Source organism: Narcine bancroftii, chromosome 6, assembly GCF_036971445.1.
Source record: "Narcine bancroftii isolate sNarBan1 chromosome 6, sNarBan1.hap1, whole genome shotgun sequence".
NCBI classification, from domain to species: Eukaryota; Metazoa; Chordata; class Chondrichthyes; order Torpediniformes; family Narcinidae; genus Narcine; species Narcine bancroftii.
In genome coordinates, this window is record NC_091474.1 from 196,776,841 (window position 1) to 196,798,206 (window position 21,366).

The window sequence follows — 21,366 nt, forward strand, 5'->3', positions numbered from 1 at the left end:
GAGAAAAGAGTTCAATGCAGCAAAAGCGATTTTATGGAAGAAAGGATATAAATTTACACTGAAGCATCCTGCGGTATTGAAAATATTTATTCCAGGACAACAAAACAGACTATTCTCGGATCCAGAAGAAGCACGAAAATTTGCAGAACAATTACAAAAATAGACTGAGGGATGAAGACGGGTAATGAGAGCAAAAATGATCACGATTGATATGTATGTGGGTAAAGACAAAAATAGACTGAGGGATGAAGACGGGTAAGGAGGGTAAAAATGACCACGATTGATATGTATGCGGGTAAAGAGGTATAAGAGTGAATAGAGACAATGGGCATATGTGAAAGTATCTGTAATTAGAGGAAAACATAGAAAGTATAGACAAGAATTAATAAGGGAAGGTAATGGAATAGAGAGAATAAGGAGGGAACTAAAAGAGTGACCTTTGTGACATATAAAAAACGAAATCTTTTCTGGGGGGGGCTGGGTGGGGGGAAAAGAGCGGTCACTGCAAAATCAGTTGACGCTTGCGAGTGGATTCGCAAATCCAAATGGAGAGGGGAGATGTGGTTGTCCGACAAGGGATAAAGGGCAACTCAGGAGGGGAAGGGGAGATTGGGGATAAAGAAGATAGAAATAGGAGAATAAGGAAAATGTTGGATGTTGTAGGAATGTTGTCTGGTAAAGAGTTGAAAATAAGAAAACAGAAATGGAAAAGGAGGAAAGGTAATGATGGAAAAACGGAAAGAGAAGATAAACAAAATATAAAATGGCTACGCTGAACTATATGACTCTAAATATTAATGGAATACATAACCAAATTAAAAGGAAGAAACTACTAAATTTACTGAAAAAGGAAAAAATAGATATAGCATTTGTCCAAGAAACACATTTAACTGAATTGGAGCACAAGAAATTAAAGAGAGATTGGGTAGGACATGTAACAGCAGCATCGTATAATTCAAAAGCAAGAGGAGTGGCTATATTAATTAGCAAAAATGTGCCATTTAAAATAGAAGAGGAAATAATAGATCCAGCAGGGAGATATGTTATGATAAAATGTCAGATATATTCAGAGCCTTGGAATCTACTTAATATATATTCACCTAACGAAGAAGATCAAAAGTTTATGCAAGATATCTTTTTGAAGGTAGCTAATACGCAAGGGAACATACTAATAGGAGGGGATTTCAATCTGAATTTGGATCCAAATATGGATAAAACGGGGAAAAAAATTAACAGGAAGAACAAAGTAACCAAATTTATAATTAAATCAATGCAAGAAATGAAACTTGTGGACATATGGAGGAAACAAAACCCAAAAGAAAAGGAATACTCATACTACTCGACTAGACATAAAACATACTCAAGGATAGACCTATTCCTGTTATCAGCCCACATACAAGGGAGAGTTAGGAAAACGGAATATAAAGCTAGACTATTATCGGACCACTCACCCCTGTTATTGGCAATAGAGCTAGAAGACATCCCTCCAAGAATGTATAGATGGAGATTAAACCCCATGCTACTTAAAAGACAGGAGTTTAGAGAATTTATTGAAAAACAATTAAAAATGTACTTTGAAGTAAATACGGAATCAGTGGAAGATAAGTTTATACTATGGGACGCAATATAATGTAAATCAGGTCATTACAAACAGCTCGTGTATACATTTATTTACAGGGAATGCTTTCTCAGAAAAAAAATCATTTTTCTTGTTTTTTCAGAACCTTTTGAAACGGTTTTGAATTTAATTGGTATGCTGAACCAAACCTGTTTCTCAGTGTACGATTGCCATTAATTTCAGACTACAGGAAATGATAAGGATGATGGTATCTACCAACAATGCTGATAAAAACATATGGGCAGCCATTTATGATTGGCAGAGACTTTGTGTAGATTAACATTTGCCTTTAACAGTGATAAAAATGTAATATTGATTTTTAAAAGCTTCTTAAAAGGTGGGATTTTCAAGAGAGCTTTTCTTCTTGTGTCACAGTCAACAACTACAAAATATACAAATGCCCATTAATAGATTGCTATATCTTTGCTTGGGAGGATATCAGATGAAACTCATTTCTATGTTCTGAATATGCACAGCCTAAAACCAATAAGGAATCCATAACTGCACCAAGATAACAGGCTACACCAGAAAATATATCAGATCATCTACAGAGGCAGGCATGTAGATTGGTTACTGCTTCATTGGAACTTGACAAATGTCAAGTTAGAACATTTTCCATCCTCTGCCAGTAAGCCTGGCCCTGATAATGAACTCAATCAGTACTGACTATCATATAGAGGAGAAAGATGCTTTTCCTCAGATCCTATTGAAAATCCACACCCACATAATGGGCTATTTAGCATCTATAGTTGCAATCTATTTAGAGTTATACCCAGCTTTACAAAACTAGAGCTTACCTGTGAAACATTTCGTAAACCCAAGTGGCATAAAGCAAAGACCCATTCATTACTATTGGAATCTATATGCGCAAAAGCTAAAAACCCATTCAAAACCTTTCATAAATGCAAACACTGCTTTCTTTGTAAAAGCAAATTTTTGTACTTTGAGTACAGAATTTGTAAAGTGGGATATACCTGTATTCAGTATTAAATTCTGAATATTACCAGCTATTTGAGCATGAAAAGCCTTCTTCCTGCAGAATACGTTTTTGGATATTAAGGATATCAAGGGATATGGAGTGAATGCAAGAAAGTAGTACTGAGGTAAAAAGTTCACCCCTGATCTTGTTGCACAGTGGAGTAGTTCCAAGGGGTAGACAGGCCTGCAACCAACTCCTTCATTTCAGAGTTGAAGGAAAATGCAACCTGCAAGCCAAGTAAAATAAATCAAAGAATAAATACAGGGGAAATTAAATTCAGTCGTGTATCCAGAAGTTAGCCATTAGAGCAGTGATTCTCAACCTTCCCTCTCATATACCACTTTAAGTAATCCCTATGTCATCAGTGCTCTATGACAGTAAGGGATTGCTTAAGGTGGTATATGAGAGGGAAGGTTGAGAATCACTGCTCTAGACCCAATTGTTACTGAAGTATTTTGCTTTTTCTTGAGAAAAATTGTCATTGGCCATTTCCTTTGGAGTTATGAAATCATGCACATAATGAGTCAATTAGGTTTGATTAAAACAGTGGGTTTCAAACCTTTTCTTTCCATCCACATACCACCTTAAGCAATCTTTTACTAACACAGAGCACCTATGGCATAGGGAATACTTAGTAGCAAGGGAGTGGAAAAAGGTTGAGAACCACTGTATTAGAAGAAGGGTCATACTATCTTGCAGGTCAGATATGTGAGGCCATAGAGTATATCAAGTAAAATAGTTCAAAATATCGCTGGTGTTTATTCCCTCCCCCCAAGATAAAATAATTAAATCAAGAATGTATCTTATTATCCTTGGGTTGTGTTTATGTTAATTTGGAAAAAACAAAGTAGTTACTAAAATATTTTCTCCATTGTTTGAAGATAGATGATCACAACCCCATTAATACAAAATAGAAATAAATCCAACAGTAAATGTGCCCTTTTATGACATTAAAATTATACATTGCTGAATTTACAATGGCATTGATTTCTGTACCTTTTATATTCAATGATTAAAAATACAAAACAAATATTTAATAGTAGTCTTCATTCTGTGTTTCACTAAATGGGAAATCAAATCAACTAATGTGATAGCAATAAATCAGTCTTTTCACATTGAGACTGTATTTGTTGGGACATTCTTTATTTTAATCATTTCTCAGCACTTAATTAGCTTGCAGTTCTTTTTCCTCTTTCTTAATCTCTCTTTAATCAGCTCCTTGGAGGGGACAAAGTATTGCAGTCTTGCAGATCTGAGCACACACCAAGCAGGTGAAAGTCTCAGGATTTAGAGGTCCCTATAGTACATCACATGACTTGTGAACTTCCCAGGTGACAGAGCTGCCCGCGGCAAACATTCCACTCCCAGATTGTTCCAAAAAGACCATTGTTTGCCTGGTTTATCAGGCATCACGGCTGTTTGTAAACAACCAAAAGGAGTGCCAAATTCAAATTTTACCAGTCCCTGAACAGAAAAGAAACAGCGAGGAGAAGTGGCATAACAGATGGTCTTTTCAAGATACACCAAACCCATTCCACATCAGGCTTTCTTTAGAGAAATCTTTTTTGGATGAATCTAACTTTGGAGTGATTGCATTATTTGTGATAGATTTCATATAAACGATCCCATTTTAATACATTTGGCATGTGCTTAATTGGCTCTGTTTCCAAGCATTTTATGGACACTATCCTTCTTTGGTGCCAACATCAAGTTCAAGAATAACATGTGAAAACTTAGTATTCCTTTAAGAATTTGCTTTGCAAACAAGATGGTGAGTTAAATATCAAATGGCTGTTGGAAGCCAGAGTTTAAATAATCCAGAAATGTAATTGCTTTAATCATACGCATTAAGAGTTCCAAAAAGAGACAGGTGGGAGAAAATGTTTTTCATTTATATAAATTTGATGTTACCACAAAAATATTTGAAATTGAGATCATTCAGTAAACTCTTTTTTAAAAAAGGTTGTATAATTACAATGTAGAATCTCAATTGAATCAACACAATCAAACAATTGTTTCTTATGTTTTTCCTTTACATAAAGATGCCCTTCTCAGTGTATTTAATAATGTTAACCAGTGTAGTTTTATTCTTTACCAGTACTTTTACCATTATGGTTTGAGGAGGTAGCTCACCACCATCTCCTGAAGGAGATTTGGAGATGGACAATGAATGTTGGCTTTTTTGCCAACATCCCAAAATGAACTAAAAAATATTTTAAATTACTACATCATGAAAACTATTTGTTGCCCGAGATAAAATTAAAAAAGTGTTACTGTAGGATTGAATAGTTCCATTGGCATACACTAGTCTCTTTTCAATTTTTTTTTTAAACAAGTGTTCTTAAAAGCACTTGTTCCCTGAATAATGCAATCTTAAAGCACATAAACCATGGATTCTCAATTTGATATGGGCGAGTAGCCAGTTTTCTCAACAGTAACTGATCAAGTGAATTGAATCTTGAACCAGTATGCTGCAAAAGACCAGACGAAGCACAAGAATAATTTCTACTGAGACCTGAATGTTTTTGTTTAAGATAGATTTTCATTTGTGTTCAGAACATTGAATTTAGCAGGACTTTATATCGCAGCACCACTTAGATGATTCATGTCATGCTATATAAATAGCTGAATATCTTGCACTGGTCAGTGATATTGCACAGATGATGTTGCATTAGAAGAAACAAATAGGAACCCAACTCAATGGTTCACAACAGAACTTGCTAATATCGATTAAACTTTGATTTTTTTTTAAATAATGTGCATTTATTTTAAAAATAATTTAAAAATAAATAAAATTATGATCCCAAGTTCTATCTAAAGCAGAGGCTTTCAAATTTCCCCCCTAAACTCACATTCCACCTTAAGCAATCCCTATGCCACAAGTGCTCTGAGGTTAGTAAGGAATAATTCAAGGTGATACAAGAGGGAAAGGAAGGTTGAGAATCACTGCTCTGGACCCAATTGTTACTGAAATATTTTGCTTGAGAAAAATTGTTATTGGCCAATTTTCTTTGGAGTTATGAAACTGTGCACAAAACGAGTCAATTCTGGAAGGCCGGCGGCAAAACTCTGCATGCCAAACTGCATGAGTTTTTCAAGCTCTGCTGGGACCAAGGAAAGCTGCTCAGGACCTTTGTGATGCCATCATCATCATCCTGTACAAAAACAAAGGCGAGAAATCAGACTGCTCAAACTACAGGGGAATCACGCTGCTCTCCATTGCAGGCAAAATCATCGCTAGGATTCTCCTAAATAGAATAATACCTAGTCTCGCCGAGAATGTTCTCCCAGAATCACAGTGCGGCTTTCGCGCAAACAGAGGAACTACTGACATGGTCTTTGCCTTCAGACAGCTCCAAGAAAAGTGCAGAGAACAAAACAAAGGATTCTACATCACCTTTGTTGACCTCACCAAAGCCTTCGACACCGTGAGCAGGAAAGGGCTTTGGCAAATACTAGAGTGCCTTGGATGCCCCCTAAAGTTCCTCAACATAGTTATCCAACTGCACGAAAACCAACAAGGTCAGGTCAGATACAGCAATGAGCTCTCTGAACCCTTCTCCATTAACAATGGCGTGAAGCAAGGCTGCGTTCTCACACCAACCCTCTTTTCAATCTTCTTCAGCATGATGCTGAAACAAGCAATGAAAGACCTCAACAATGAAGACGCTGTTTACATCCGGTACCGCACGGATAGCAGTCTCTTCAATCTGAGGCGCCTACAAGCTCACACCAAGACACAAGAGCAACTTGTCTGTGAACTACACTTTGCAGATGATGCCGCTTTAGTGGCCCATTCAGAACCAGCTCTTCAGCGCTTGACGTCCTGTTTTGCGGGAACTGCCAAAATGTTTGGCCTGGAAGTCAGCCTGAAGAAAACAGAGGTCCTCCATCAGCCAGCTCCCCACCATGACTACCAGCCCCACCACATCTCAATCAGGCACACAAAACTCAAAACGGTCAACCAGTTTACCTATTTCGGCTGCACCATTTCATCGGATGCAAGGATCGACAACGAGATAGACAACAGACTCGCCAAGGCAAATAGCGCCTTTGGAAGACTACACAAAAGAGTCTGGAATAACAACCAACTGAAAAACCACAAAGATTAGCGTATACAGAGCCGTTGTCATACCCACACTCCTGTTCAGCTCCGAATCATGGGTCCTCTACCGGCATCACCTACAGCTCCTAGAACGCTTCCACCAGCGTAGTCTCCGCTCCATCCTCAACATTCATTGGAGCGACTTCATCCCTAACATCGAAGTACTCGAGATGGCAGAGGCCGACAGCATCGAATCCACGCTGCTGAAATCCAACTGCGCTGGGTAGGTCATGCCTCCAGAATGGAGGACCATCGCCTTCCCAAGATCGTGTTCTATGGCGAGCTCTCCACTGGCCACCATGACAGAGGTGCACCAAAGAAGAGATACAAGGACTGCCTAAAGAAATCTCTTGGTGCCTGCCACATTGACCACCTGCCTCAAACCGTGCATCTTGGCGTCTCACAGTTCGGCGGGCAGCAACCTCCTTTGAAGAAGACCGCAGAGCCCACCTCACTGACAAAAGACAAAGGAGGAAAACCCAACACCCAACCCCAACCCACCAATTTTCCCTTGCAACCGCTGCAACCGTGTCTGCCTGTCCCGCATCGGACTTGTCAGCCACAATTGAGCCTGCAGCTGACGTGGACATTACCCCTCCATAAATCTTCATCCGCGAAACCAAGCCAAAGAAAAGAAAGAAAGAAAGAAAAAAAAGGTACAAATAAAACAGTGGTCTTCAAACTTTTTCTTTCCACTCACATACCACCTTAGGGAATCCCTTACTAATCACAGAGCACCTATGGCATAGTATTGATTAAAGTGAAATGCGAGTTTAGGGGAGCAGCTTGAAAATCACTTATTTTAATTATAGATTATTCAAACACCACAAATAGACTCTTTGGACCAAAGCTGCCCAGGAAACTTCCCCATGCTACCCAAGATTACAATTTAATACCATATCATTAGTTGTTTTAAAAGTGTCATGCGATTTTAGTCCTCCTTTAGTTTGGCCTTAAAATGTTTCCTTTCAAAATAATAACACTGAGTCATTGCAAACTGAACAGGAGATGTGTAGATCATTACAGCAATAGTCTGAATCAGGAATACAGAAACTTGAAGGAAAGCTGGAAATGGAAACTGATGAACTCATGTTGAAAGTAGCATGAACTATACAATATTTGTTACTGGTTTCCAAGCACCTGCACCAAATAAAGATCATTACACACATCATCGACAACTTAAACCGGTTTAAAAAAAAAATTAAGGGTGACAGTTCGTGTAAGGGGCAGCTCAGTTAGTGTAGCTATTAGCACAATGCTGAATCAGTGGCGGCAATGGGGATTTGAATCCTGAGCTGTCTGCAAGGAGTTTGTGCATTCTCCCCACATTTGCATATGTTTCCTCTGGATGATATGGAGGTTATAGATCAATTACTTTTAACTGGGCATCTGAAAGCAAAAATTATTAAAGGCCATTCTACAAAGAAACATCAACACATGTGCCAATAAATGACCTTGCAATACAAGTATAGAGAATTATTTCCCAAAATTCACAATAAATTAGTTCCAAAAGAAAACAGTTATTTTCACTTTTTCTTGGTCATATCCATACATCTCCATCGCTGCACATTGCCACATTCATTCTCTAATTAGAACCATTGCCACCACTGTAGCCCCTTGCAGTTACTCCATTGGCTGTTGATTGAGCAACTTCCCCTCCAGTTTCAGTTCCTTAATGCCTGTTGTGGAAGGACTTGCCATGATTCTTTCCTCCAACACCCTCACGTTAAGCCTCAGTGCATCCCTCTGCACATACTCTTCTAACCTGGAAGATGCTTACATCAGCATTCCCTCATCAACATTTCAGTGTGCTGGAAAACCAAGTTGGCAAATGTAGAGCAAATGGCAGTGGTGAAGAAGTGTTCTTTCGTTACAAATCAAAATATGCACTGCTGTTTGCGATGGACTAGGATGGAGTCTGAAGCCATAGTAATATGGTGAGCAGAGAGTTAAAACTAAGTATCAAAATCAAGGAAATAGTGTGGACAGATTGAAAACAATAAGGTCAGAACATTGAATTTCAAATATGAATATGTCAGCTGAATGCCAGTTTTGATTCTCATTATGTGAAGCTTATTCCAGTATGTAAATTTCCAATTGACAATCAAATTGTCCGGAGTAAAGAGAAAAAGGATACTTGCTAAACATTTAAATAGCAGTTAAGAGTTTGATTTCATAGTTTAGAAGTCTAACGATACTCAAAGGAATCTGAAAATTAAGGAAAGATTACTCAAATTAGTGAAAAGTTGACAAATTTTCTGGTTAAACTGGTGAAGTGGTTGTCAATGGAATGGATAATTAAACAATATTCATCAAAAAAATGTTATTAGATTTAATCATCACCCCTTCAACACTAAAACACAGCTATTTAGTCTGTGAGGTCAAGCTGTTAATTTGACCAGACTGCAGAATGTCAATGGTTCTTAACCTTTTTTCCCCCCACTCACATACCACTTTAAATAATCCCTATACCATCAGTGCTCTGTGATTAGTAAGGGATTGCACAAGGTGAGATGCGAGTGGGAAGGGAAGGTTGAGAATCACTGCTCGATACCCAATTGTTACTGAAATATTTTGATTGAGAAAAATTGTCATTGGCCCATTTCCTTTGGAGTGATGAAACAGTGCATATAACGAGTCAATTAGGTACGATTAAAATAGTGGGTTTTTTTTTTTTATAAACTTTTTCTTTCCTCCCACATACCACCTTAAGCAAATCCCTTACTAATCACAGAGCACCTATGGCATAGGGAATATTTAAAATGTATTTGAGTGGAAAGAAAAAGGTTGAGAATCATGGTCTTAAACAGTTAACTTCCCTGATCACATGCAGAGTTTTCCTGAGACAAGGAAAAAGTTGTTCAAGATCTTTTACTTCTGACCTCAGTGTAGCATCTGGGTCATTTTACATGCTGTGGGATTAAAATGCAAGTATGGGCACAACTTAGCCATTTGTCAGGAGGGACCCATAAATAATTTCCTCTAACAAGAGATACAGAGATGAGTGTCTGAATTTTTTTTTTTCTTTATAATCCGGCAACCAGATTTTAGGGACATCCAGGATTGAATCAGGCCTGAATCTCAGCAGGATCACACACATCTCCCAAGGTTGACCTGGATTCTACACTTTTTGAGCTCTCCACCACCTAGGATTGAATCAAAATAGAAGCCATAGGAAGTCTGTCAAGGAATAGATTTTCTCTAGCCTCATGAAGCACAACATTTGGGATAGCCAGTGCATCTGCTTTCCACAGACAACAGTTTTAATCCTTTAAGCAGATAGACAGTTTTGTGTACATCAATACACCAACTGGTTCTTTGAGCCTCAAGCAAAGAATTTATAAATTAAAATACTAATTACATCCAAGCTCTTACTTAAAATGTACTGTATATTATTTGTGCTCAATGCCAGATCAAAAGCTGGATTCTAAAATAGTGAATGATTTATACATGAATAATTATTTACACTACAATTTTGTTAAAAAAAATATTTAAACTTGCTGGGACTATTATTTATTCTTCTGATTAAATGGCTTGTTAATTAACATAGTAGATCAGAGCTAAAGGAAGCCATTCAATCCTTTGAGCATGCTCCATCATTTAATTAGATCCAAATTCAGTATTCTGTTATAGCTGACCCATTTCACCCCAAGAAACACATCTTGCGTATGAATATATTTAATGATTTGGCTTCATCAGTTCTCTCATCTTGAAGACTTGTGCACGTTGTAAGTTAAGATGAGAGCCGTGCACAATCGACAAAGATAGTTATGTTAGATTAAAAAATGAGAGGTCGGATTATAAATGATCTGTAATGAAGGACCCAAGCTTCTATGCTATCCAGACAAGAAATGAGAAATAGGAAAATTCTGACCTTGTTAGGACATCAGCTATAGTGCAGCATTGATCTATACTGGCTGTAAACGCCTGCCAGGCAGCAACTCAATTAAGGACACTGCTCCAAGAAGCACAGTCACATATTCAACAGCTGGAAGAGCAATAACCTGATGACATCAAGGCAAGCAAAAAGTCAACTCCACCTCCAGCAGACAATAGTCAGTGCCATACATAAATACGAGAACTCCAGAGGAAGTTAAGCAAGAAGAATGAAATGTCCCATGATCATGGGACCCTATTTTGATCCTGATCTTATGGATGATCTAGTTATTAGGATGGTTATTCCTCCTAATCCACTTGGAAATAGCTTCTATTGTTTATTCATTGGACCATGAAGTACTTCCCGAATGCCGATGTAAAACTGAAAGTCATCCTAGCTCAGGGTCCACCCAATCTGAAGATGAAGCCATTATACTCCTTGGTCTTTTCTCACTCACAGAGGGCTAAAATATAAAATTGCACTGTAAAGTGAAACTAAATCTTGTCAAGTTTGTTCATGACCTTGCGTTGCAGATTTGATGTCATTTTAATGTAGGCAATTCATATGATAATTCTACGGTGTCAAACCTATCCTCTTCACTTAATTTATTTGTGGATGGTTATAACATTGTAAGCATGAGGCATGCTGAAAAGCTAGTTTGAGGAGCTACAATGTAAACTGCACATGCTCAAGTATCTGTTAACAGTGATTTTAAAAAAATTTTTACATGAGGAGATGCTAGAGAATTGAAACATCCTGGTTTGTTACACACACACACACACACACACACACACACACACACACACACACACACACACACACACACACACACACACACACACATACACATACATACACATACATACACATACATACACATACATATACACATACATATACACATACACACATATATATATCAATAATTGTAGTGATGCAGCACTGATACAGATTCTTCTGGCCCACAAGCCTGCCATGCCCAAACACATCCATGTGGCCAATTAACCCTGTACATCTTTGGAATGTGGGTGTACCCGGAGGAAGCCAATGCAGACGTGGGGAAGAATGTAAAAACTATTTATGGAGTTTCGAACCTGGGTTCCTGGCAGTGTAATTGTGTTGTGCTAACCACTAGGCTAACCATGCTGCCACTAAGTGGATTATATTAATGGTTACTGTAAATAAAGATGATCCAGTCTAAAATCATATACTTCAAAATTGCTTGAGTCTTGGACTGTAAACAAGTGTTTATGAAATCAAATGTAGAAAGAGTGACATATCAGGTATAATGTAGCATTGCAAAACCAGAAGCAATTGAAGAGACAAAAGTGATTACAAAGCAAAATAATAGTGAGGTTTCAGAAGAATTCCATGTTATAGTTGGTATTCAACAGATATTAAAACTGAGAGAAGATGGGACATCTTCACTCATCTGATAAGCCAAACTCAGGTCAAGAGAACAGACTGAGTCGTTATGTCTCTTGAGTTACTTGGGAAGGTTCATAAATAACTTAGAGCTGTGAGATTTCATTAACAGAAAAGACTTTACCTATCGTGCACTACAGTTACTACAGTGAGAAGGGTGCATTCTTATGCAGTTACAAAATAGTTCACATTATCCCAACTACATAACAGAGTACAGGTGCAGAGACATTGCTTTGAAGTTCCCTGATAGAAATTTTCTTGGAGAAGTTACAAAGGATGATGACGAGTTTATCATCATTAAATAGGTACATCGCTTCCTACTCCTTTTAAGAAGCTGATACAGAAGTCTTAGGTGCAGCACTTCCAGATTCAAGATTTTTACACAACAGTTCTCAGACTGTTAAACCATCCAAACCACAAACTACTTTGGGTCCACAAAGATCTGTTTGCACTACTGAAGCATAACTTCTTTTTCTTGCACCTGTTTGGCTGCCACTATCAAGAATTTGAGTGAATATCCTACTGAATTTCCTACTTCATACTTCATTTCTTTTTTTTTTTCTTTTTTTTTAAATCATTTTTCATTTTCTCTTCTATTTTGTGTACCAGTGTGGGATTACAATACTGCTAATAGTAAAATTAAATACAGCTTTCTCATGGATGAACTAGAGATTCCTGATCAGTTCAGATTGTATAATCAGTTAAAATCTCCTCCAGTACACTATAGCCACAATAATTTTACTGTTCTACACAGAAGAGGTTAAAATTACTATTCAACTTCAATGAGTTAGTAAGATCACTTTTAATCATTTGCCATGAGCACATGGCCAATTAAAGTTGTATGCAAGTGAATAGAAACATCCAAAATAATCTATAATTTTTTTGTTCTCAACTTTGCAGACAGAACAGAATAAGAAAATAAGAGCAGGGATTTGTCATCTGGCTCCCCATTGTTCTGTTTTCTTCCATTACAAAAAATAATCTACCTTTTCTTTAAATTCTCCTCACCCTTTACAAGATAGTAATGTCTAGAGATTTACACCCTCAGAAGTTCCTACACAACTCAAATGACTTGTATTGAAATTATCTCTTTCAAGATTTTTTTTATGTGGAATTATTTCTATATTCCTGCATCCAGGGGTTCTTCACTGTGTCAATAAGATCACACTTTATTCTTCTAAATATCAAGGAGTTTAGATCTAATATCCTTAGTGGCTCCTGAAAGGACAATCCTATCAGCCCAAAAAATAGCCTAGTGATTCTCTTTTGGACTGATCCCAATGGCAGCACAGCATATTCTTTTTTAAAATAAAGAAGCCATAACTGGTGAGGCACAATTGTAACAATATTTCCCTATTTCTGAACTCCAAACCTTTTGCAATAAAGCCAATATGCCACTTGCTGCACCTTCCTGCTAACTTTTAACATTCATGAACATAATAAACTGTTTTGCTCATTTCCATTAATGGTCTGCATTTAGATACTTACCAAAGTGCATAACCTCACACATTCCCCACTTTAAACTCAAATGGCTGAGTTTTTAAACTCATTCAATCAAATCACATTGTAGAGTTACAATATCCCTTTTTTGTGTCACTGGATGCCTCACATCCTGATCCCTTTTTCAATCATAAATGCAATTGTAAATTATTGAGAGCCAAGAACCAACTTGTGGGGCACTCCACTGGTCACATCTGTCTAGTGTGAAAATGCCCATGGTTGTTTTTTCTTTGATGTGATAACCAATCTTTAATCCATGTTAATGCAATTTCCCCCAGCACAAGGAGCCCTCATCATGTGCACCACCCTTTTAAGTGGCACCATGGCAAATGTGTTCTGGGTGTGGTGATTGACAAGGAACACATTTCCTTAATTTTTTTTTTGTGTATATTTCATTAAACTGGCAATTGTATTCACAATCAAATCAGTTACAAGGTAGTTGATCCATATTTTTGGTTGACCAGAGAGCACACAAAACAAAGCTTTCATAACATAATAGGAGCAGGAGGAGGCCATCCAGCCCATCAAGCCTGCTCAGCCATTCAATGAGATCATGGATGATCTGATGATAGGGTCATCTCCATCTACCTGCTTTCCCCCTCCCCCCCCCCCCCCCATATCCTTTAATACTCCTACTATGCAAAAATCTATCCTACCTGGTCTTAAATATATTTACTGAGATCATCTTCACTGCTTCAATGGGCAGCAAATTCCATAGATTCACTACCCTCTGGGAAAAGCAGATCTTCCTCATTTGCATCCTGAATCTACTGCCTTGGATCTGGAGTCTATGTCCCCAAGTTCCTGTCTCCCCCACTAATGGAAACAACTTGTCTACCTCTATATTGTCTTTCATAATTTTATACATTTCTATATGATCCCCTCTCATTCTTCTAAATGCCAGCGAGTAAGGTCCTAGACAACTCAAGTTATCTTCTTAGGCTAACCCTCTCATCTCTGGAATCAAGCTGATGAACCTGCTCTGCACCGACTCCAAAGCCAGTACATCCTTCCTCAAGTAAGAAGACCAGAACTGCATGCAATACTCCAGATTCAGCCTCACCAGTAACATGCACAATTGCCTAACCTCCCTGTTCCTAAATTCAATCCCTCTAGCAATCAAGGCCAACAATCAATTTGCCTTCTTGATAGCCTGCTGGACCTGCACAAACATTCCCAAACATTCCCAAATCCTTCTGCAAAGCAGCATGCTGCAATCACTTGCCATTTAAATACTAATCTGATCTTCCATTTTTGCTTCCAAAGTGAATAACTTCACATTTACCAACATTGAACTCCCATCTGCCAGATCCTTTACCATTCACTTAACCTATCTATATCTATCTGCAGACTCTATATCCTCTGCACAATTAATTTTTCACTGCATCTTGATAAAGGTGACAAATAAACAAATCAAATGAATTGAATTCAAGGAAGTTTTTTTTTAAAAAACAATAGTATTTATGAAGTTCTTTCTCAACTGCACACAGTTCTAGTCATCACATCCCACAGAAGATATGATTGCAGTGGAGTGGAGGCATGAGCTTTACATTATAAGAATGTTGCAAGGACAAATTATAGCAAGAATTAAAGACTGGATAGCGAGGAATCTGATGGTGTGCATAAAAATTATGAAGAGGTAGACACAGTAAAATGTAAGAATTTATTCCTTCAGGTGAGCTGTCAAAACAAATGGTCATAATTTTTTTTAAGTAATTGATTTAAGGATCAGAGGAGAATTGATTTTTTTCCCACCTGACAGTGGTAAAATTTTGGAACACATTGCTTGAAAGGTTATTTGAGGTAAAAATATCCAGCATGGTTAAAGAATACTTAGAATCGAGAATTGCTGGTCCATAAACTAGTACTGGAAGGTGGAATAAGGCTCAGTATTTGTTGGATTAACAGGAAAGGGGAGCCAAATAGCCTCATTCTGCACCACAAATTTCAATGATTGTATATTTTATGATCCACACTTGATTTGGGTTTGCTCAGTGCACTGTAGGCATCCATTGTAATGTGCTCCATCTCACTGAGATGTTGAGCTCCAGGAGCTCCAATAGAACACCATTATGTTGCTGGCCATAAGCATCCCATTTTTGTAGCTGGTCCTGATCCCACTTTGGGAGAGTAGTGGACAATGAGGAAGGTTTTCAAACTTTTGTCATCTGCAATTTTGATGATCCAATTTATCACATTATCATCCAGATAAATATGGATAAATTTAAAAAAAAAACAATGGAACCAGCACAGATCCCTGGACACAGGCCTCCAGTCAGAGAGGCATTCATCTACTACTACCCTCTGGCTTCCCCTCAAAGGAAACGTCTAGTCTAATTTACCACCTAATCCTGAATATCAGGTGACTGAACTTCCCATGTGGGACTTTGTCAAAGGCCTTACAAAAGTCCTTGTAAACAACATCCACTCCTTTTCTTTCAACTTTCCTTACAACCTCACATATGACCAATTTTTAAAAAATATTTATTAAAAGTACATATTTTATATTAAAAGTACTGCTTACAAAGGTCCCCATTAAAGGTTAATTTGTTGAATGGCATTAGGCATGCACGGTGGAGCAAATCCAACTTATGACCAACCCAAGTTGCAACCAATCCTTCAGTCCCCATTACAGTTATAAGGGGGAGTCTACATGTATATCCATTCTCTTAGAATACCTTTCAGTAACTTACCCACTAACAATGCCAAGCTCTCCATTCTATAAATTCCAAGTTTATTCTTATTCACATTAGCTATCCTTCAATCCTCCAACATCTCATCTATGGCTAAGGGTGCTTTAAGTACCTCTACTAAAGCCCCTACAATTTTTCCACAAGCATCCCTCAAGCCCAAGGAATTCATCCACCCTAATTTGCCTCAAAGTAGCAACCAACTCCTCCTCCAAGAGATATCTCTATCTAGTCCATGACCTCAGTGCTGTTTTGCCTCACTTCTATAGACTCAGTGCCTGTCCCCCAAGTAAATGCAGATGCAAAAAAATTAAGATCTCCCCATCTCTTTTATGTCCACGCATAGATGTGATGTTGATCTTTAAGAGGACCAATTTTGTCCCTTGTTATCCTTTTGCTCTTAATATACCTGTTCTCTGTGGATCATCATATTGTTGTAGTGGAGAATCTTCTGTGGTCCTGTGATTTCAAAAGTGATGCCTTCTGGAGCTATGCTCCTGATAGGGTCACGCATGGCAGTAAGGTCAAGGATGAGATCCCTGATAAAGAACAATCCAACCAAGTCCTCAACAGTGGAATAGGCCAGTGAAGTTACTCTGAGCTCAACAGCTGTGAAGGCAGATAAAGGCTGCAACAAACCAACCCATCAGTTCCAATTGTCGTGGATTTCATGCCTTTGGAAATAATTGGTTGATTTGTGAAGCATCATGTGCTTCTTGGAATGCAACATCAAGTACACGTTAAACAAATACACACAGTCGTCTTCATTCTGTGGATCAACAGAACAAAGGTCATCATCCTCGACCTCAAGGGTTAGCCATGACAAATATATCCATAGTAGCCCTTGGAATTTTCCTTTACCTGCTAGAGCAACCTCATGCCTTCTTTTAGCCTTCATGATTTCCTTATTAATTGTTTTTCTTGAATTTACTATACTCCATAAGGATGGATAGATGGATGGATGGAACAGTTCCTTTAGTTATTCTGCAGTCTCACTATCCATGGGAAGAAACTGTTCCTCAAACTGGTGGTGCTGGCTCTGATACTCCTATATTTATTTCCCAATGGGATCAGCTGAAAGATGCTGTGTGTGGGGTGAAAAGTATTATCAATGATTTTGTGCTTCCTCTTCAGACAACAATCCCAGATGCCGACCCAACTGTGGGTGCAGTAGCGCTAGGATCCTCGAGGTGCAACTTCTGTGGGCAGGCAAGACATCCATGATGTCTCTGCCCCACAAAAGAAGCTACCTGCTCAGGCTGTGGGATAAAGGACCACCATCAATGTGTCTGAAGGTTCAGAGCCCCATATTAAAGCAACGCGGCTTGTATGGCCGAGGAGCTTCCAGTGCCAGCCACGAGCATGGTAAGGCAACCGCCATGTTATCCACTCCTGCCTCCATCCTCTATGCAGTGGAAACTCTCACCAGCAACATCACTTCCACCCCCGACGATGTCACTTCCGTCTTCTTCACCGGCATTGGCAGCGTGGTCAACATGGAGGCAGCCATCTTGGATATTGGGCTGCCCCACCAACAGCGAAGATGACGCACCCATCCTGGCATCAATCACCTTGGACCAGCCAACCCTCACCCGATCATGAATTCCATGATGCAGATCTAGGTGAATGGGCACAAATCAAACTGCCTCTTTGATAGTGGCAGTACTGAAAGTTTTATCCACCCCGAGGTGGCCCTAGACTCTCGATACGAGTTTGGCTGATGACCAGATCAGCGTCGATGGCGGTGAAAGACCAGCGGACTTGTAGCCGGGGGTACTGTGTGACGTCTCTGACTGTGGGGGGGTGGGGGGTGGAGTGGGGAGTGTTATAATGATTTTCTGTTATTGGTCATGCACCAGCTCTTTGCGCTGATCCTTCTGGGCCTCAACTTCCAGATTCAGTTCAGGAGCATGACAATGGTATTTGGGGGCCCCCAAACACCGCTCACTGTTTACAACCCACTGTTTATGGACCCCTCCCCCCTCCCACAAATCAAGCACCCAGCCATCAGCAGGACCACCAGCTATAACCCCAGGGGTAAGGGCCAGGTGGAAAGTGAGGACGCCACCATCTGGAAGGCTGTGCTCCTGGCCCTTGGGTCCAAAAACATGCCAGTGTCCTGCTGGCAGGACATTTTGCTCAAAGCGCTTCATGCCATCTGATCACTCCTGTGCGCCACGACTAACACCACCCCACATGAACACTTGATTGCTTTCCCTAGGAGATCAGCAAATGGTGCCTCCATTTCTCCTTGGCTAGCAACCCCAGGGCCAGTCCTGCTACGGAGACACACGAGGAGCCACAAGACGGATCCACTGGTGGAAGCGGTACACCTCATACACGCCAACCCTCAATACGCATTTGTGAGGTACCCCAATGGCCACAAGGACACTGTGCCTATCCAAGACCTGGTGAGGGCCAGGGATCCCGAAATCCCCTGCCAGCCATGGAGCAGACCACCCAACATGGGAGCACAATACTGGAAGCCAAGCCGCCCGGTTCTCCTCTCCAGGAGTCGGTCCTCCAGGAGGCATTAAACCCCCCCCCCTGTCTCCCGGGATCCCTCCAACCAGACTGTTCCCTCCCCTGCCCTCCCCCACCCCCCTCCCAAACAGCAGAGCATGGACACATCTGCCTTCCAGCGGTCCCGCAGAAGGAGGAAGTTACCGATGCGGCTAAACTTCTAGTTAGATAATTTCTCTCTTGTGTCAAAAAAGGGGGGGGGTTCTGTTTAAAAATAACAGGTGAATGTAATGGTATGGATTGTATGTACTAATTGGCCGGTAAAGGTTTGGGCTGGCCCGCCCCCGATAATACTCTAATACTCTCACCTGGACTCCTCCCCTGGGACCCAGGACATATAAGTCAGGCCACCTTTCCTTCCCTAGCTTGGATCCGGGCCAGCTCAAGTCTTATGTACAATAAAGACTATGTTCCCCTCAGTCTTGGTCCTTGTGATTAATGGGGGGCAACTGGTAGTGCCCGACAAAGAGAAAGCTCTCGGTGACTATTAGCAAATTACAAACAAGAGGAATACAGCCAAGAAGGTCCTGGATGTAAAAATTATTTAGTTATTCATTGAAGAACACATTTCAAAACTATTAAGACTTTTAATCTTTACAAGTCTAATATAATTTAGGCTGATATTCAAGTGAACTACTAAATTGTCATGGTTCAATGAGAGATCCAACTGAGCCCCAATCTTGCTTCTCAGTTAGATTTAAAAGAGGGGATATCTACATGAAGTGAAAATGGTTCTTTCCAGCTACACCTCAATCTTATCTGGTCATAAACTCATTGCTTCTTTGCATCATTTGACCACTAGATCAAATAAATTGCAGCAGCCGCGATAACTGAAAAGCAGTTCATTGGCTGAAAAGTTCTTTGGGGTTTATAAAAGACACCAGGTAACTGCAACTACTTTCTTTATTTCTGAAACAAGATGCATTTTAACATTGCATATGCAGATGAAATATCCTAAGTGTGACTTTAAGAAGACCCTTGCACTGCTAGCAACCCAGCCTCTTGAGATCAGCTTTTCTTATTAGTTGATTAATGACATGTTTTTCCTGTAGTGAAAGCTGTTGTAAACAAGTTGAATGGCTTAATAGGTGATCCCTCAGAAATATCTTTTAATTACTAGATTCAATTTATATTTACAGCTCATCCTCCATCACACGTACTGACTGTGAAAAGCAGCATCAACATTCTGCCTGAATCTACTCCTGTGGAAAAGGAGAAAAAACATCTGTCCTGTTATACCTTGCTAATGTAATTCTGTGGAATTCTATGGCCTCAAATCTTCAGGGGAAAATACATTCCCTTCAGGTAAGCCTTACATCACTGTCACATTAAGCTTTTGTTTAACTTTATTTGTCACATTATACCAAGTACAGTGAGAAGGGTTCTTCCACGTGCAGTCCAACAAATCAACTCTAATATGCAGCTGTACAAAAAGGGCAAAAAGAGTAATAATATACAAAGCAATGACAGCATGTTGGCACTGACGTGGAGTTCATTCAAGAGCTTGATGGCTGCATGGACGAAAATGTCTTTAAGACTGTTGGTGCATGATTTCACTCTCTTAAGACATCTCCCTGAGAGATATTGTGTCCATGGTATGATGTGTCCTTCAGTTTGTTGGTTGCCTCTCCTAGGTTTTGGGTGATGCAGATATGGTTCATGGAGAGGGAGGGAAATTGGTGTTATGTTCCAAGCACCAATCACCATCTTCACCACCTAATTCACCTGATGGAGTAAAACTGCCACACATTATTCACTGAATAATGCAGCAATAATTCTGCAAAGTAACCACATACCAACGAATATTCCAGTTTTGTCATAGTCTGATGAACAAGCACTTCTGATTTAAAAGAATGGACCTTCAATTCAAGCTGAGATTGGGCAAAAAAAAATGACATGTTATAAATGATATAAATAATGAAACAAAAATGTAAATGACCACCCCAAAAATCCTTCACCCTCAATTTTAGGACCATATCAGGTCTAGGATTAATGAGGATGCCAAAGACAAGTAGGGCACCGGGGTGGTGCCAAAGGATTTGAGGGTGGCGCATGTGGTTCCTCTGTTTAAGAAAGGGTCCAAATGCAAACCTGGGAATTATAGGCCTATAAATCTGACGTCTGTGGTGGGCAAGTTGATGGAAAGTGTTCTGAGGGATGCTGTTTACAAATTTTTGGAGGTACAGGGATTGATAGGGAGTAATCAGCATGGTTTTGTCAGGGGTAGATCATGCCGAACTGGCCTGTTCTGTGCTGTAAGTGGTTATATGGTTTCTGAAGGGCTTCCTAATAGAATTGGACCGAGGACAGTGATTTGAATGCCTGGAATTCCAGTTTACAACTGGAACAAATGGAAAGCTGTGCACTATTGAGGTTACGGGAGTGCAGAAAGTGGCAGGATCCATGGACAATCGACATTTCTGAAAGGATACTCTTGCTTCTTCTTGAAGAAGCATTGGACTAATGGTGCCTCTGTGTGGAACCTCTTGTGTGCCTTTACAGGGCAAATAAAAGTAAATAAAGTTTAAGTATTTGTGTAGATTACAGTAAAGGAATCTCACTTAACTACTTTTCCACTCCATGTCTACATCAATTAGAATAACAATGCTAAATTCTGATTTGGTATGAAGGGAAGGTAACAGGTCTCGC